The following is a 13,801-nucleotide window of genomic DNA, read 5'->3' on the forward strand; positions in this document are numbered from 1 at the left end:
TCATCACCTGTCCAATACAGTCTCAACAGTGAAGCACGGTGGTGGCAGCATCATGCTGTGGGGGTGTTTTTCAGCTGCAGGGACAGGACGACTGGTTGCAATCGAGGGAAAGATGAATGCGGCCAAGTACAGGGATATCCTGGACGAAAACCTTTTCCAGAGTGCTCTGGACCTCAGACTGGGCCGAAGGTTTACCTTCCAACAAGACAATGACCCTAAGCACACCGCTAAAATAACGAAGGAGTTGCTTCACAACAACTCCGTGGCTGTTCTTGAATGGCCCAGCCAGAGCCCTGACTTAAACCCAATTGAGCATCTCTGGAGAGACCTGAAAATGGCTGTCCACCAACGTTTACCATCCAACCTGACAGAACTGGAGAGGATCTGCAAGGAGGAATGGCAGAGGATACCCAAATCCAGATGTGAAAAACTTGTTGCATCTTTCCCAAAACGACTCATGGCTGTATTAGATCAAAAGGGTGCTTCTACTAAATACTGAGCAAAGGGTCTGAATACTTATGACCATGTGATATTTCAGTTTTTCTTTTTTAATAAATTTGCAAAAATTTCTACATTTCTGTTTTTTTTTCTGTCAAGATGGGGTGCTGAGTGTACATTACTGAGAAATAAAAAGAACTTTTTTGATTTTTGGAAAATGGCTGCAATGAAACAGAGTGAAAAATTTAAAGGGGTCTGAATACTTTCCGTACCCACTGTACATACACACCAACAGTAACCAGAGACAGACACACACAGTCAGAGGTACATGTATAGCACAAAACAGCTTCAGTAACTGCTCCTTTTCTTTATATGCCAATATTAAAAAACTGGAGCCCCCCTCCTTCTTCTTTAAGAGCAATTATCAGCACTGTTGCTGTTTCCTTAAAATAGACCTTCTCCCTTGTGTGTATGTTTAATTAGCACAGAGTGCCTGAGAAATCTTCAAAAAGAAACGCTTTGTTCCAAATGAAATATCACACATAAAATAAAAAGCTAAATAACAAAAAATTTCTTTCAACCACAATTGCTTGTACTTCACAAATTAATAATCAATATGTTTTAGCTCTGAACAGAATACATTTCTGTGCACTGACATACACTTGCACACAACCTGCCACAACAGATGCAGTATATGAGATTGTTGATACTCTGAGCCATAGTGATAATGAGAGGAAAAAAGTGCTCTACTGTCCTCCTGTATTCTGTCATGCCCTTGCCTGAAGCTGCCCACTTAACCTGAACTGCCTCAGTTACATCTGGCAACAGCAACAGCGATCATATCAGAGGAACTGGGTTATGTTGCTGCGCTTAAGTAAAAACAACAGAACATGACAGTGTTTAACACTTAAACTCCTGAGACAAGCGCCTACAGTCAACCCCATTAACCTCCCAGTAACCTTGTCACTGAGTCTGAACAGGTGATCCAGGACAGCGAGAGGCCTGCTGCTACTGCTGCTTACCCCTAAACACAGCGGGGGCAGAGATCTGGTGTATTTACACAATAAACAGTTGGACTGGGCCTATTTATACCCACTCTGCTGTATACAAAACACACACACACATGCATTCACCAGTATGTAAGTTTTAAACATATTTAACCTTACTTAACTCTTCTATGGACTTTTTTAACCTTTCCCTATCTGAAAAGTCCCCCAAAATTCCTGTTAAAAGTTCTCCGAGACTAACCTGAAAGTTGGATGAAACATTTTGCCCGGAAACACCAATTTCTGTATCTGCTTGTTTTCACTAAAGCCAAACTAAGTCACACTTAATGCTGTGTACTATTTGTTTATGGTTGATCACATAAAAGATGACTCTCAGATTACTCTCTTCGTCTTTCAAAACAATATTTCATTTACTTCATTTTGGGAAATGCGCACTTTTTTTTTGCAAGACGATCGATGAGAAGACAACTTGTGGTTTCCTTTTTTTTTTTTTTTTATGTATACATATTAAACAAGCCAGACAGATTTAGAGGTGCAGGTAAAAAAAAACAAACAAAAAAACAACACAAAAACCTTTGGACAGAGCCATGCTGCTTCCTGTCTTTCGGCAAAGCTAAGCTAACCGGCTGCAGTTTTATATTTACTGTAGACTAAAGACGTGAGAGTGGTGACAGTCCTCTCATCAAGAAAGCAAATAAGCATACTCCTATAAAATGAGTGTAGGCTGTAGATGCATTATGCATTATATTAAACACATTTCTCTAGCGTAATTAACACTTAAAAATTACAAAAACAACAACTTTGGTTTTTGTATGGATCAAACAAAGAAGGTCTAAACACAATGTGTTAACTAGTGAGCTTTAGAGTTGACACTGGCTGTCGCTTCATACTGAACAGACAAACATGAGTGTGGTATCAATCTTCTCATCTAAGTCATGGCAAGAAAACATACGAATGTTTTTTCCCAAAAAATTTCAAACTGTTCCTTTAAGGAGGAAAGAGGATACGCTGGTTGTTTTCAACTCAAACATTAAAATGGTACATGTCAAGATCTTGTATAACACAAGCTCAATTGTTGCTGCAGCATTGACAAAATAACCTCTCTGCTGCATCTCCTCGATGAGCTTTAACACAGTTCAATGGTGAAATTGTTAAGGCTGTCAAAACCCCTGATAGATTCTCTTTTATAAAAACAGGAAGCTGTCAGTAAATTGAGACATGCCTATGACTATGACTTCTTTTATTGACTTTGTTTCTTTTAGCTTCATCTGTGCCAGAAGCAGAAGTTATGCAAGGCGGTTAGAAGCAATGTTTGTGAGCCTTTTTATTAATGGAACAGTAGAAGCTTCCCATCTTGAAAACAACATTGTTCATGATAGTTTACCGCCTTACTGGACTGTGTTTAAGCCCAGTGAGAAATACTGAAGCTGTGTCAGGCTCAATCTGGATTTTAGTATGGCCTATGGCATGAAAACACTATCTCTGTCCCAATTCCTTTGTTCATTATAATTGTACACAGTGTAAAGTATATACTAATTTTTATAATATACTGGTTTTGCAGTTGGTATATTTCCATAATAATGGTAGGAAGTAGATATGTAAATTGCTGCATTATAAATGCACCTACCGTATAATAATGTTTCTTGCTAAACACTTTATGATAAGCAATGTTGTATGTGATTATTTTATTTTTTTTTACTAGAAAGAGCAATGCAAATCTTTGATTGATGCTTGATTCTATAATCTTTTAGGAGAATACTAACTGTACATAAAAACAAAGATTAAATTACTATATTGTTTTTTTCCACCCAAAAAACATGCAGAGAAGGTGAATCAATTTTTCAGCCCTGACGTGTCTGCAGTCTTCCTCTCAGGCTACATACGGACCCAAAAACCTTGAAGAAGATAGGGCGGACTGTACGAGAGGTGAAATTTGGGGCATTTTGTTTATTTTAAACTACAGAGAGCACTTCTTACTGCAAGGGGACTCATTTTTAATCAGCTCCTCTTTTCTCACATGTGGATTTTGGCATCTGTAAAATCAGAGGACACAGTTAAGAGAGATTTTAGTGAGTAAATAAAACAGAACTATAAAAGTAAGGGGCAAAACCCGGATTATTTTTTTAAATGAGGGGGACAATTTGAGCCACTTGAGGTTGGCTCCAAAAGAAAGTCAATCCCCATAGACTCTCATGTTAAAATGCCCAACAGCAGAACTAAACATGTTTACACTTTGGTACAAAAAAAAACTGTTTTGGTCTCTATAGATAATTTCCTCCCTCATGACAACTGTGAGTTTTTATACAGTATACCTCACCTGTTTAAATTATATTAAAGCTTAAAGTTGTGCATAATCAAGGACATGGCCGCTTTGAGTGACAGCTGGGTTCCCTCTCAGGTGGCTTAGCCGCTAGGCAAGGTGGTTCAGCAACCAGGCTTCATTTGGCCCGCCTCAGCTCCACCTCTGCCCATTTCTAGATTAGCCAGAGTAAGGCACTGCCAAGTTGGAAACAGCTGGAGCTGCCCACATTGAGCTTCACAACGGCTCTTCAGAAACCTATGGGTTACATCATGGACAGTCCATCCGTTTTTAATACAGTCTATGGTGTCAAGCAAGCCAAAACCTGCTCATAATGGTGCAGATACTAGTATTTTTCCTAAATGTTTATCTGATTTTTTTTAGATCATTGTGGGTGTGGTTCAATCAGATGTCTACGACACTGGCCTGACAACATGAGCTTAAAAACCCCATATCTGTCATCACATTTTGATTCAAATGTTGCTAAACTGTGACTGGTGCACAGAAATATGTTAACATCAACCTTTTTCCAGCTGAGCCTTGTGCCACTTTAAACCAACAACAAAAACAGAGATACACAAACACAAGTCTCTTAACCAATAAATAACCAAAACTGTTTCAAACTTTTTTTGAAAATTAAGCATACATGTAGAACCCCATCAGTCCTAGTACGAAGCTGATTGAGAAAATAGGTTTTCAGGGCCTTTAAGGGAGATTGGGCCAAGAAAGCAGCACCGTGACAAAGGTTAAAAAACAACAGACTAATGATGTACAGCAACTCGTGAAGTCAAAACACAGCTGAATCTAATATTGACCCCTGCTCCAACCCCTCTGTATCCCATCTCTCCTTGCCTGCACTCCGTCAGTCTCTCCCAGAGCAGAAGTGCAGTGTCATTCCCACGGCTGTGTGCCGCTGCCTGCCAGCCTGCCTGTGCACTGCCCTGACTGATCCAATGTGACAGCGGTATCGTATGAGAGGGAGCTGCGTCTCTCTCCTCCCAGTGCTTGGCATCAACGCTGACTGTCAAACACACACACACACACACACACGCTGAAAAGAATCAACACGCAGGCCTGAAAGAAGTCTAATACACACTTATTAGTATGTAGTCAGTTAAGTAGATTAGAAGAGGATGTGGATAAGTGTGTGTGTGTGTGTGTGTGTGTGTGTGTGTGTGTGTGTGTGTGTGTGTGTGTGTGTGTGTGTGTGTGTGTGTGTGTGTGAGAGAGAGTGTGGTGAGTGGGGGGTGCAGGCATAGCAAGGCTAATTGGCGCAGCTGCATGGGTGTACATTCACTAACAGACCCATGAGAGCAGAATAACCTCCACTCACTCCACCCCTCCTTCCCTCTCTGGGTTTACTCCCTCACAGCCAGCTTCCTCCACACTCCCCCTCACCGTCCTTCCTCAACACCAGGCAGCGGGATAAAAGAGATAGGACGTAATGAATAAAGCGTTTCTGGGTTTTTTTTGAGGGTAGAGGTCGGGACTCCTTGGATGAGGAGTGAGTGGGAGGGAGAGATGCTGAGAGGTGAAGGATCAGCCATCATATCCCTCATGCCTTAGGACAGCCACGCTTTTAATAGTTCAGATCAGGGATGTGAGGAGGGTGAGTCAGTCAAAGAGATGAACACACACTCATGAAGACGCACAAACATGACCCACGGTCCTCTCTTGCTGAATGTACACACATGCGCGCACGCACGTAGCTTGAGGGAGGATGAGAGACAGAAAGGCGAACATCAGCGCTGGACACTCAGCTTTAATGTCAGCAAGCAAGAAAGACATTTAAATGAATATATTAAAACAAATAGGGCTGAACGATGTAAAGAAAATGTGCATTAAAATATTTTTTTACTGAATATTATCGAGGAAGCATAAGTCATGATCATTTCAATGTCTGACATTGTAGATTTTTTTTTGCACTTCAATGTAATCTAAATCATTTCCATCTTACTTGTTGCACATCCATCAAGCATTTAAAAAAACATCCAGTTCTAATCCCTCCCTATTTGGTCTCTGCGCCCAAACCAGTCGAGGTCAATGGCCCGCCCACGCTGAGTCAAGGTTCTGCTCAACCTTTCTACCTACTAAAAGGGAGTTGCTCATGTGCTTGCTGATGGTGGGAATTGTTGAGTAATATTATAAAGAGTCTGGTCTAGACCTGAACTATGAAAAGTGCAATGAGATAACTTTTGTTGGCGCTATATAAATAAAATTGAACTGAAGTGACCCATCAATAAGAAACCAACCTTAACAGAGCAGATTATCAAGTTAAGAGAAAAGAGCTGTAACTCTATATCCTACTAGTCAATGATTATTTGATAATATAATGTATAATAATAATATAATGCAGTTTTATTTATACAATATATGCCCTACATGAAATCTGAAGTATTTAATGTTTGTATTTATTATATTGATTAATAAATAGATATAATTAAATATTTATTTATTTAGAAATACTTCTTCACTCTACGTGACAACTGAGCAAACTTCGTCGACTCGCAAAGGCTATGAGATTTGGCTGAAAACTCTGCTACAAATCCAAGTGAGTGCACCTTGAGCTTTTTCTGATTTCTGAGGTGAAGAATGAACCTCGAAGGTCAACATGTCTTCATGAGTTTGGAAAACTGTGATTGATTTGTACATGTGTATAAACAAACAGTTTTTACAAGTGTGTAATGTTAAATCTTTACTACAGCAATATTAAACTGGGTACTAAATCATTCATTAACTGGTTATACAGAAGTTAAATTGTTGATAAATAGATTAATAAACACTAAGAAATATCTGCTTACAACTACACTTTAATGTGTGTGTGTTTATAAAATGTATATAAATGCTAAATAGAGAGGGCAAAGGTGCCTCCTTGCTTCAAGCCTTGCTCTTGTCACATTCCTGACAGTTTTTGTGAAGTACCTGCAGGCCCGTGATGTGTACAGAAGTGTTGAGTTAGCCTTAAATGATAAGTCAATGCTCGTTAAAAGTCGTCCTCAAACTAGATTTGTTTATTTTTATGCCCTTTTTTCATTGTCAACATCAGTTCAAGACTCCAACAAAGCACTAAAATCTGGGAGCAGGGGCTGACTTTGGTGCCGAAACGCACATCACAAAACAAAAAAAGCTAAAAACTGGAGAATGCTGCAATGCAAATGCTGATCGAAAATGAATGAAAATGCTGAATAAAAATGTGTGTCAACTGAACAAAACGGGAGCTTTCTGTGCTATGAGAAGCTTCCAACATGACCTTTTTTTCCTCGTTGTTTTTCAAATTAGGCTTTTCATCAGACAGAAGTGCCTTTCCTAATTGGGTCCCAGGGTAAGAGAAATATACGCCTGAGGCGGTTCTCCGTCTTCCTAAACCCCTAGACAGACGTGATCGTGATAAGTACAGGCTAAGAAAGGAGAAAAGAGAAAGAAAGATCATTTAGAGGGGGAGGAAGGCAGCCAAAGAGGAAACAGAGGCAGAGTAAAAAAAAACCCTGAGACGTAATAGAGACAGAAAGCAGTAGAGGATGTGAATGTATTAAAGAAGTCGACATGTCGGTGCCCACACAGGCTGTTTTATGATTCACTGATGTTTCACTGAGGAACATTTTTCACTCGACTCATGAATGCATGTCACACACATGAAAAACGAGCTCCAGCGTCATATATACAACCGGCCCTAAAGCTTCACTGAACCCAGCCACAACTACAGCCGGCCACAGGTGTGCTGTTAGTCTGTGTCACACCCCCACCCCCGTTCCACTGCTTCAACAGGAAGTACCACCCTCCCTCAACAGCCTCGCCGCACATCCATCTCCTTCCTTTCTCTCAAAAAAATAAACACCAGAACGTTCTTAAAAAACAAAATGAATTTTGCCTCTGCCAAGCACCGACGTTGGGTGCTAAAGGCAGACAGCAGGCAGCCATGGGCGACAGATGTCCCCCCCCCCCTCCCCATCACCACCACCTCGAATGAGAACATCCCTCTACTCCTCCTCCTCCTGCCCCCGACTCAGCTGTACCTCAAAGCCACATTTGGCATCAGCCCGTCCTCTAAAAACGTAAAGCAAATACACTGAGGCAGCAGACAGAGCTGTGCTTTGTTTGAGTTTGTCTTTGTTATTTGCTCTTTACTGTGCGAGTGCTTCGAACAGACTAAGCAGTGCCATGTGCGAGTGTCACACCCTGAAGCCCCCCGGGAGCCCCACAGCGGTGAAGACGGAGGGGAAACAGGAGCAAGACAAGACCTGCAGACACATTTAGATAGATTTTATATTTAAAGGAATAGTTTGACATTTTGGTAAATATACGTATTCGCTTTTCTCATTTTTGTCTGTTAAATATTAAGCTACAGCCAGGAGACTGTTAGCTTAGTGTAGCAAAACAACTGGAAACAGCCAGCCTGGCTCTGTCAAATGGTTACAAAATCAACCTTCCAGCTCATCTGAGAGATCACTTATTAACACGTTGTATGTTTGTTTAAACCCAAAGTTTCGATTAGTTGGTCTAAAGAAATTTAACCAGCAATATTTTTTTAATCATTTGAGCCTCTTTTATGGCAAAAGTGCCAACAATTTGATGGTTCCAGGTTCTTAAATGTGAGAATTAGGTGGTTTTCTTGGTCTTACATTATAATAAATAATTTTAAATTTTTTTCCCAATTGATTGAATGAATTCGACTGAATGATTAATCTGCAGATTAATCAGAGATAAAAATAATTGTTAGTTGTAGCCCTAATCACAACACAGATGGATTAGACAAGTAAGATGTAATGTATTAATTAACAAGCTTTAGGGTTGCTGGTAGGCGGATTGTTTTAATATTTGACAAAGCCAGTCTATCTTTTCCACCCTGTTTTCAGTCTTTGAGCTAAGCTAAGCTAAGCTGCAACTGACTGTAGCTTAATATTTAACGTACAGAGGTGAGAGTGGTATCAATCTTCTCATCTAACTCTACTAGAGGGATCTTACCAGTGATTCCATATCAGCATTGGTTAGAGTTTCAGTTTAGTGCTTTTACTGGGAAATATGAATGCTAAAAGGCATAGGAATGATTGATCATCATGTGCTTTTTCAACCCTTAAAAACAACTACTATCAAAATATGCAGAAGAGTTCCACGCAGTGTGGTATAAAGTTTTTAAATTAGGGGAAAAGAGAGAGCTTGTATCAGATAACTAATCAATATAGTGAGAAAAAAAAGTTGTATTGGTACATCCCTACCGAAAAGTCTCCTGTTATTATGTTTAAAATAGCTAAATCTTGAAGTCGTTCTTCATATAAAAGTCCTTCATTCTGCCCAGAAATGTTTGAAGCTGACTGCAGTCATACTGATCATGTCAAAGACTCATCTAGCCTCGGAGCAGAGAGATGTGAGCTGGACAGATGCGGCCATTGCAAAACTGAGAAATTGAAAGATTTGGCTTGATATTTGCGTTATTTATCCTTCATTTAAACGTAATTCAAATGTAATTTGTATCCACTTTGTATTTTAGAGGAATTAAACTACAAACAGAGGTTTGCTGTTCAATTTACTTGTATGTGTAGAGCAATATAACAGTGATGGTGATTTTTTAACATAAGAGTTTCCTGTTGAGAAAAAAAAGTGAATCTGATATTCTTTTAAAGCACAATCCATCTTGCAGCTGTGCTGTACTGAGATCTCCTGAGGTTAAAGTTGGTATCACTTCTTCTTCTACAACTGATTTTTCCCTAAATACACCAGTTAGGTAGCCTACCACAAACTAAAAGCTTTATAAGATGGCAGTGATGGCAGTTAATGGAAATTAATAACTTCACATCATCAACAAAGATTTCTCCGCTCTAAAAATAATCCATCAAGTCTACAGTGAGTGCACAAAGATATTTTTTATTTATACCTTATAAGAACTTATCACTGATCTGTAAAGTATTAAATTAATTTTGTATCCACTGATAAAATTACTTATAGTTTCCCTTAGAGAGTTGGCGAGAAATGTTAAGTTCTGTCTTGTGTTGCTGTGCGTTTAGAATAGGAAAGATTTACTTGATCAGTCAATCTGCTGATCTTTTTCACAATTAATTGCTTAATTGTTAAATTGTTAGAATGTCATAAAATAATGACATACAATCACTCAGTGAAAAGTCTTGTATCATCCAATCAACAATCCCAAACCCCAAAGATATCCAGTTTACGATGATGTGGAACAGAAAATAAAGTAGCAAATCTTAGGTAGACACATCTGTTACGAACATCTTAATAATTGGATTTGCAAGTTTTTCTATACTGATAAACAAAGTGCCACCTCCGGTGTGTGTTTGTGTTGCGGGTGTGTTAGTTAGTCAATGCCAAGTGATGTATTTGCCTCTTCTGTTTCAGTCTGCGAGGTGTCAAAGCTCTGGCTCTTCCTGCAAGCATGGATTAAAAAGGCCGACTCCCTCTGCTTCGAGTGTCCGCCCTGACTGTGGGAGACTTTCAATCAAGCCATCATCACTCATTCATAGACTCATCTGGGTCAGCCTCAATTCCCTCATCACTCATTCAGAAATTGAGGATTGCAATATTAATAGCACTCAGAACAGTTGAGGTTTTTAATGGACTTTTCTGTAGCCGCAGGATCAGAACTTGTCATCCTGCAGAAAGTCAGTGTGAAGAGCTCTTTTCCAAAACACTACATCATGCACATTCCTTAGAAATACCTGTAAACTATATTAGATCCAGTCTTTTTGTCAAACATGTTTTACATTCTTTTCTCAGACACCTGTGATAGACAACCTCTAAGATCACCTAAACCACGATCGAACACTGAATATTTTAGTAGTAAGTAAGTGGTAAACTTACTCAACAAGAAGGGTTCGACCTGCAGCGTTGCTCTGCAGTGACAGTCCTGGGAATGATTTATCCATCCTCCATGTTTCACTCAGGAACTGAGTCATTAAGGTTTGCTATTGTGTTCACACAGTAACTCAGGGAGACTGGACGAGTAGACCGAACATCCGTCACATGTGGATTACAGCGAGATTCTGATAAACCATCAGCTGCTCCCATTATGCCACAGTTGATGTTAGGCTTTCCAGTATATTAGGAGGAGTAGGTGATATTAAGAAAAGGATTTTATGTTGCAATATTGATATATGTTGTGATTTTGTAAATTTTCTGGAAAATCAACAGAGAATTGAGTTTCTTGATTTAAATAACCAGACAGCAATGTTTGTTTTTTACTAATCCAGCAAATGTGCTATCAAGATACCTGATTGATTGCAGCTCTGATTACCTTGTTTACAATGTTTAATTGTTTTTTTAAAAGTGTGATAAGGTAAAACTATACAATATTTCACGAGAGAAAAAAACATTTAAAAATATAAATAATTCTGTGTTGTAGAAATATTTTTATTCTACCCTAGCAATTGACCCTTCGCTAAGCCACGCCCCGAATACACAGCTGGCCAATCACAGCGCAGTATAGGTCTCGCTCTAACCGAAGTCTGACACTTTCATGGATGCACTCCATTGACTCTAATGCAAAAAAAAAAAAAGGAGTCGTTTTCTAGCTTTTTCCACCCTTTTCACGTCCGTTTGAGTCAGTTTGACAGCCTGAATACAATCTTCAAATGTATAATGCAACTGCAAAACTGTTCTTTCTGAGATCGCTTCTCCCAACAAATTTGACAATATTTCTCCGGGGAGTGCGACATTTTGTCGGACTTAGCAACAGTAACTGAGGGGGGCGGGGCTTAGCGAAGGGTCTAGCACCCCTTTTTTAGTGCTAGCTGTCCACTAGCGCAGGTTTTGATGCATAGTTCATTGTTGGATTTCACCTGGTGATAGCACCACCGCAATGCTCCAGACGCACGTATTATGTATGATCAGGCCATGTCATACTTGCATTGTTTCATCAACTATTACGTGATATAACTGTAGAGAGGCAGTAGACTACAAATTTACTAACTGAAGCAACATCCGGGTAACTTCTCTCTCTCTCTCCTTAGCCTGATAGTGAATGAGAGACTACTGCCGGGCAATCTCTGTTTACATTGATTCATTAATTGTAATACAGAGTGGTGATTAGGGTGAACAGTTTACAGTGAAGATGTCTTTGCTCAATGTGTGTTACTGAAAAGGAGAAGACAACTCCGCCTTTCCTCAACTTCCTTAAAGTTCTCTTGACGATCAGCATTCGCCAAACTAAAGCTGACCAACCACAGTTCTTGGGGTGTCTATGTGGTGCTGTTGGCCCCTGCAGCCCTGACGTGTAGTTAAATTGTTTAGGAGGTGCATTTCAGCTATGGCGTAGTCTACATCTGTAACCCCTTAACACAGGACTGTGAACTCAGCTCGTGCCCGCTTGTGGGAATGCTGAGCCCCAGGTTGGCCCAACTCGCCCTAAGATATTAAATAGATTTGAACATGAGGGGGGGGGGGGAAGATGAGAGATAATGGCAGCAGTGCATGTGTGTCTGTGTTTGAGTGTGTTTATCTGTGTGTGGAGAGGAAAGAGAGAAGGGATGCAGGGAAGTTTCACTAAATGGCTTGTTGCCTCAGTGAAGCCCAAGTCATGCGTGAGTGAAATTCAGAATTGAGCTTCTCATGGGTTTAATGGACCAGAAAGGGAGAGAAAGAAAACAGAAGACAAATCAAAATTCAATGTTCAGATATAGATAAGGGTGCAGGGCTGAATATATCTTTGCAGTGTTGTGGAGTTTAAACAAGCATCATTTGCACTGTAACCCCGCCCCCTTCCTTTCACTTTGCAGAGTGCCACTAACTACCACAACCCAAGTGGAGAACAGGAGCGAGTGCTCAGAAATGTCAAGGACGGAGGAGTGAAATGTATTGTGTTGAGGAGGAGGCAAGTGAGAGAGGTGGAAATAGAGGTATTGATTCTTCTCAGTCTTACCCATATTGCCTCTGAGCCCACGTAGGATGGACTTGCTGAACTCCAACAGAGAGACCTGCAGACAAAGAAAGAGAGGCAGCGGTAAGGAGGGATATTTTAGCTTCTGGCAGCACAGAGAGAAAGAGACGGGCAGACAAGGACAGAGCCGATTCTCTCCCTCTCCCTCTCTGTCTCTGCTCGTTTGTCTCAGATGTTAGCATGTATATGAGAGTAACAGAGACACACTGTTATTCCCTCAGTGCACGCACATACTCAACACAAACAAATAATGATGTACAAACATCTGTGACCTCGCTGCCTCCAGAGTTCACCAGGAATCAGCTGAGGTTGAGTATGACAGTAAACCTCCTCCTCCTCCTCTCTGTCCCTCCTCTGACTTCATTTCGACATTCCTCCAGCTATTCATTCCTCTGTTATTCCCCCTGTTACTGCACGGCCATGACTTCATCAGCCCTCCTCTTTTGTTCAAACGTATATCTAAATGCACATTTTCTTTCTTCACCAGGACAAAGAGGAGACAGACACGCAGTCACTTTCTTGCTCTTAACGGCCCCATCCCCTCTCGCTCTTCTTATTCTCTCCCTCTCCCATTCTCTCTGTGCTCTCACGCACAATAACAAAATACCAAGCGCTGCCATCTCCCATCAGCTGCATGCCTGGGGAGTTGCGTCGCAGCACTGGGCCTCCAGAATAAGGACACACAGCCAGTTGTTGTTGGCGCCCCTTGTTTGTCAATCACACCTACACTGAACTGTATTTCAGCCAGCGAGCTTTAAAAGAAGCAGCGAAGGGAGAGCTGCTGTCAAGGTCTGGTGTGCACGTCAGAGAAGGGAAGCATGAAGCATGTGCACTGGTAGTTAATGCGGAAGAAGCCCGGCGGCATGAAAGCTGTGCGTTAACTAGAGTACACAAAGAGTGAATGTATGGTGGGAGTGGGCAGAGACAGTTGGCTGAAAGGAGCATATAAGTGGTTTTGCATGTTTTATCCCACTAACCTCAAATATGTACATATATTTTATTGGCTTTTAGATTGATTTCCTATCTTCCAGGCAGCTGTGGGTTTCCACTCATTTCAGTGCAGCGTGAAAATCAACATGCGGAGACTTGCAAGAAATCCATCAACAGTGACTAAGTAGCTGCCATTATTTTTTCTCAAAGTTAGATTATTATTATTATTATTATTATTATTAT

General features: G+C 40.5%; 1 protein-coding gene across 1 annotated transcript in view; it reads right to left on the minus strand.

Annotated features, from left to right (window-relative positions):
- The window catches only part of rbm38 (RNA binding motif protein 38), a 21,129-nt gene that overhangs the window by 2,738 nt on the left and 4,590 nt on the right, over positions 1-13,801 (minus strand). The gene's annotated exons all lie outside the window — the stretch shown is intronic.

Source organism: Micropterus dolomieu, linkage group LG08 (genome assembly GCF_021292245.1).
Source record: "Micropterus dolomieu isolate WLL.071019.BEF.003 ecotype Adirondacks linkage group LG08, ASM2129224v1, whole genome shotgun sequence".
NCBI lineage: Eukaryota > Metazoa > Chordata > Actinopteri > Centrarchiformes > Centrarchidae > Micropterus > Micropterus dolomieu.